Raw genomic sequence first — 6,000 nt, 5'->3', positions numbered from 1 at the left:
AGGTAGTTTTTTTTTTGTGTGTGATTTGTGATAGTGGAAAAAAAAAATAGTACAAAAAAAAAAAACAGCCAACAACAAAATTCTCATTCTGACTAAAATATTGCAATGTTCAACAGACATTTCGGAGATTTACTAGTTTAATATCCGAACAACATATACGATTTTTGCGATGTTTAGATTACTAAATGTAGGCTATATTCAGTTATCTTTTAGTGGAGTTGTGAGGAGGATTTCAAAGCCACACCCCTTTGCTGTTGCGCGAGCGCTGCTTCAGTATTTGAGCGCGCGGAACGAGGCGCGCGGCAGTTATTTTCGCGCCACTAGTTTCAGTCAGAAGTTGAGAGGCGGCTGAGGCAGAGTGAGTTCACATCACGTTCCTGCTTGTGTCAGGAACAAGGTATTGTTTTATCGTTTTTTGTTTGTTTTTTCAGACCATAGCGTTGTGAGTGCTGCAGGAAACATTATTACCGCTTGTGCGAATGAGAATGGACAGCACGGGGCGGTGGGAATTAAGGACTCTGGACGTTTAGCAACAGCGAATGTAAACGACAGGACTGTAAACCCGGGACCCTCGGGACAGGAACTCGGCATTCGACAAATCATATGGCTTGAAGGTAAATAATTTACATTATAAAAGTGTTCTGTCAGTGTTTGTAATTTTCAATATACCACACACAGGCTGAGAGAGAGAGAGAGAGAGAGAGAGAGAGAGAGACAGACAGACAGGCAGGCAGGCAGACACACAGACAGACAGACAGACAGACAGACAGAGACTGAGAGAGCCGCGAGCCTCAGCGTGTTTGAGCTCGAGCTAGGTGAGTTAAAAAAAAAAAAAAACTATTAAAAAAAATTATAAAATAACTGTATTCCTCTGATGGGCATATTTATAGCAGTGTTTTAAATTGTATTTCTATGTTTGTTTGTGAAATTGTCTGATATTAAATGTAAATGTATTTAGTTTTTCCCATATATATATATATATATATATATATATATATATATATATATATATACACACAGCTTGACATATAACTTATATATTAAACATCTTTTATCATTGGTTTTATCGTAAAAAAAATTTTTTGCATACGTTTATATTTGAAGGGTTTACAAAAATAGCCTTAATTTTAATTTATAGGTTAAGTTTATTCTTTATTATTCATGTTCTGTAGGTGTAAAGGTTGGGTATGGGTTGTTGGTAACCATTGAAGCAATGGTGCATTGAACTCGAATTGGTAGCTACATCATTATTTGGTAGCCGTGTGTGAATGAGATATTTACCTGCCCTCTTTACATGCAGGGTCTTTGATGTGGGTGATTGTGGGGGTTTTGCGTGGCTCGGTCAAAATGTTATTTGATGTGTTTGCTAATTTATTTATTTATTTATTGCTCTCCAAGTTATAACGTGACACGCTGATAGTATGTTCTTCCTAGATGTTTTGTCTCCAGATCCAGGTGCACCTCATTATTTTGTCTGCTGGCTACATGTTATCATTATTGTCTGTGATAAACTGTAGATCATCATCATGTTGTGCTGAGTTGATGCAATGTAAAAGTTTTCATTTTCACACTTTTCACACATTTCTTGCCAGCTTTTTCCTCCCTCTTTATCTGTGTGTGTGTGTGTGTGTGTGGTTTTTTTTTTGGCAGGTCTGTATTTTGTACGATATTGCCAGACATGACATTCAGGAGTCAGAAAAAATAAACATGGAGGTGTAATAATGTGAAAAATATCACTATCATAGAGCAACATCAATATGAATTTTTGTCTATCTACAGTATATCCCGCTCTCTCCCTCTATCCCCCCCCCTTCTCTCTTCTCTCTTCAGTGGATCACTCTGCCTCTGTATCACTTATCTCTTATTACATTGTTGTGTTGAGGATATATAAGATTGAGAGTTTAAACTATGTAACAGTCTATAGAGAACAAAAGCAAATTCACTGGCAATAATAGTAGTAGTTGTAGTAGTAGTAATAATAATAATAATAATAATAATAATAATGACCATTCTTGTTGACTGTTGGTGCACACTACAGCTCATTTTTAGTGTCCATCATCCTCTAGTCCTTCATCATCATCTCTGTCCTTCCGCACACTGCAGCTCTGCTGTTGACTGGATATTTTTGGCTGATGGACTATTTCTCAATCCAATAGTGACACTGAGATGTTTAAAACCCCCAGTGTATAGTTGATGGCCGTGACACAAGTGCCCCCTCAACACCCACTAACATGACATCAACGTGTCATTGTCAGAGCTGTGCTGAGAATGAGCCACTGCCCAAATAATATATGCTCAGCGGAGGTGCGACGATGGTGCGGTGCTGCAGTGGTGGTCTCTCTCCAGTAATGAACAGGAATGGTTGACAAATTACGCATAACAAACAGATGGGCTACAGTCAGTTGCACTGTGGTAGGTGGATACTGTACTGTAGGTGTACATTATGAACTGTTAACTGAGTGTATATACAGTATGTGTGTGTCTGTGTATGTGTGAGAGGGACTTGTAGGAGGTTTCTTTCATTATACCATAGTGTGGATTTATTCCTACATTCCTGTCCTCTCTCTCTCTCTCTCTCTGTCATTGTCGCTCTCTATGTGTCTCTGTCGCTTTCCTCTCTCTATGTCTTTTTTTTATCTCTCTACCGATCTGTATCTCTCTCTCTGTCTTTCTTTGTGTCTGTCTTTCTGTCTCTCTCGCTCCCTCACTCTCTCTTTATATTTCCCCATCTCTGTCTCTCTCTCTCTTTCTCTTTTGCTTTGTCTCTCTCCCCTCTCCCTGTTTCTATATTTATGGTTTTAAAGATGAAACTAACTGTCGGTACATGGAATATTCGGAAAATGCTGGACAATGACTTGAGACAAAGGAGAACAGCTCTGATAGTCAAGGAGTTGGCCTGATACAGCATTGATATTGCTGCCTTGCAGGAGACAAGGATTGAAGGAGAAGGCCAGGTTCAAGAAAATAGCCATACTTTCTTTTGTATTGGGAAAAGCAATGGAAAGAGAGATGCAGGTGTGGCTTCTGCTGTCATCGACAAAATAGTAAGCACACTATCAACACTTCCAATTGGGATATCTGAAAGGCTCATGCAGCTACGCATCCCAATCGGAAAAAAGCGTTTCATAAGTCTGATTTCATAAGTCTCATTAACATGTATGTACCAACCATGGGGTACCTAGATGAAGTCAAGGAGCCCTTCTGTCATGAGCTGGCCGAAGTGGCTGATAATGTCCCAAAGTCAGACAAGTGTCTCATCCTGGGAGAGTCAATGCCAGGGTTGGTAAGGACTATACCACTTATGAAGGTGTCATAGGCAAATTTGGGGAAGGCATGAAATGGTGAGCTTCTGTTGAACTTTTGTTACAAATGCTTTCTTCTATCAGTTTGAGAAGAACTATTTCACCTGAATACATCCAAGGTCAAAGCATTTCCATTTGCTTGACGATGTTGTAACTCGGAGGACAGACATGACAGAGTGTCTGTCAGCTAAAGCAATGTGTGGGGCTGAGTGCTCGACTGATCACTACATAGTGCGATCTAAACTCAGGTTGAAACAGCTACTGACAAGGTGAAAAACCCCTAGTGTGGCACCCAAGAAAATGGATGTCGCCATGTTAGACAGTGTGGAGCATCGAAGGAGACTGGTCACAGCACTAACATCAGCTCTTCAGGATGACAAAGACCCACGCATTGACATGACAAACATTGAAGAGCGCTGGAAGCAGCTCAGGGATACCATTTATTTCACTGCTAGTGAGGTACTTGGCCACTCCTGACTGGTTTCAAAAGCAGGCTGAGCCAATCCAACAACTGCTGGATGAAAAGAAAAAGCTGTACATACATGACCTGAAAGAGAATACTGAAAGAAGCAAAGTGAAATTTAAGGCCGTAAAAGTGAAAGTTCAGAGGGAAATACGGATAATAAAGAATAACTGGTGGAGCAGAAAAGCAGATGAACTGCAGTCTTTAGCAGATACAAATGACTCCCATGGGCTATTTTCACGACCGAAAGCTATTTATGGAGCAAGAAGCAACACGGTGGCCCCAGTGAAATCAGATGGAAGCAAGCTGTGCACCGACATGAAAAGCATCATTGAACGCTGGAAGGAGTATTTCTACAATCTCCTAAACCAGCGAGGCACAGCTGATCCAAGTTCATGTGGAAGGCTCTCAACTAGACCAATCAGAGAAGACATATGTGGACATTAGATTTAGCTCTGAAGTTTATCAGAAGTGGCAAAGCACCCGGGCAGGATGGCATTCCATCAGATGTGTTGAAACAAGGTGGTCCCACTCTGAAGTCTAAGCTGTTGGACTTATACAATGCATTTTGGCAAAATCAATATCTTCCGCAGGATTTCAAAGATGCATTGATTGTTAGCATCTACAAGAAGAAAGGCGACTGAAGTGAGTGTGGAAACCACAGGGGAATCTCTCTCCTGTCGATAGAAGGTAAATACTGCCCATCCAGTGGGAAGATAAGGTATTGGATGTGGAGGTGCTCAAACGTGCTGGGGCAGTTAGTTCAGAGTCCCTCTTCACAGCTGCTCAGCTGTGATGTAGTGGCCATGTCATGAGAATGAACAATGAACGTATGCCGAAAGCCATCTTCTATGGAAAGCTGTGCATAGGAAAGAGGAAGGAAGACGGACAGAAACTCCGATATAAAGATGTGCTAAAACGCCATATGAAGAACACTGTCATGGACATCAACACCTGGGAGAAAGATGCTCTGGACTGAAACAAATGGCGCAGCGTTGTGGAAAAGTCAATCCCAGTGATTCAAGAAAAATGGCAGATAGAGTATTTTAAAGCCAACGGACGTAGACATTCCATGACAGACCAGTCATTTCACAGATGTAACCATTGCGGGCGGTACTGTCGATCCAATATGGGCCTTGTGGCCCATAAATGAGCCTGCCCAAAATGAACTCAACTACACACTCAACATCGATGTACGATGGTCTGCCGAAGAAGAAGGTTTTAAAGATGGCAGTGTTTGGGGTGAGTTGAGTGAAGTCTACCAATCTGAATCTTCATGCAGTCCTCACGAATGCGTAATAGGAATTGTTTAAAGACGGATTATCGCCCACCGTGACCCGGAATCTTCATGTTGGATTGAACATGGGTTAACTGAATACAGCTACATTTATATGCTAAAACATGCGCAAGCACAAAACTTAAATGTCAACAAGAAAAGTGCCGATTAACACATTTAACACCTCATTCACAGCTTCAGTGGTTGGAGCTTTTCAAACCAGTCATACTTATTTGACCTTTTTCGATTTCTGTCATCCTGAGGCTCACATCCAATTTTCCTCCGTGACCGATGATTTTCCTCTGATGATAGCAGGTCCATCAGCTCTTGACAGGTGTAGCTGGAATGGCAATGATGGCCATATTTCCGCTGCACCCTCCAGCCAAGCGTTTCACACTTCTGTGCCAAATGGAGAGCGATGACAGCAATATTTAATATTTACACCAACATAAGAGAGACTGTCTGTCTGCTGAGATGTGATGGAATGCCATTTTAAAAATCACAGCCTGAAATGACTGATGGGAATATACACACCCTTGTCACCAGATGAGGCAGTTGTGATGGTTGTTGTGAGTTATTTGAAAACAATTACAAGTAATGTTTATTGAGTTTTATTTATTATGATACATTATGCCAGAGGGTTAATTTTTTTAATGCTTCTCTGTTGGAAAGCTCATCAGCACCTGAACTTTCTATAAAACCTGACATTTATTTATTTGTTTGTGTGGTATAATAGGCAGATGAGAACATAGTAATCACTTTTAGGTGCTGATCAGATAATAAAACATGCTTCCGATTGAACTCAGCGTGAAAACGATTTGACTCCGAATTGACCCAAATGCAGGTAAACCAAACCGGGTATTTCGGGTTGCAGCATTTTTGGAGATGTGAGCAGTGATATCTGAGCTGCAAGGCACAAACTGAGCCAGATCCAGAACATAGCACTGTAGTGCTTAGGA

General features: G+C 41.0%; 1 protein-coding gene across 1 annotated transcript in view; it reads left to right on the top strand.

Moving 5' to 3' along the window:
* The first annotated feature begins 330 nt into the window (after positions 1-330).
* The window catches only part of drd2b (dopamine receptor D2b), a 42,698-nt gene continuing 37,028 nt past the window's right edge, over positions 331-6,000 (top strand). The window contains exon 1 of the mRNA XM_017459442.3: positions 331-614. The gene's annotated coding sequence lies outside the window, so the exon portion shown is untranslated. The remainder of the gene's footprint in view (positions 615-6,000) is intronic.

This window comes from Ictalurus punctatus, chromosome 28, assembly GCF_001660625.3.
Source record: "Ictalurus punctatus breed USDA103 chromosome 28, Coco_2.0, whole genome shotgun sequence".
In the NCBI taxonomy this organism is placed as follows: Eukaryota; Metazoa; Chordata; class Actinopteri; order Siluriformes; family Ictaluridae; genus Ictalurus; species Ictalurus punctatus.
Note: the sequence above shows the minus strand (reverse complement) of the source record. Positions and strands in the feature narration are given on the sequence as shown.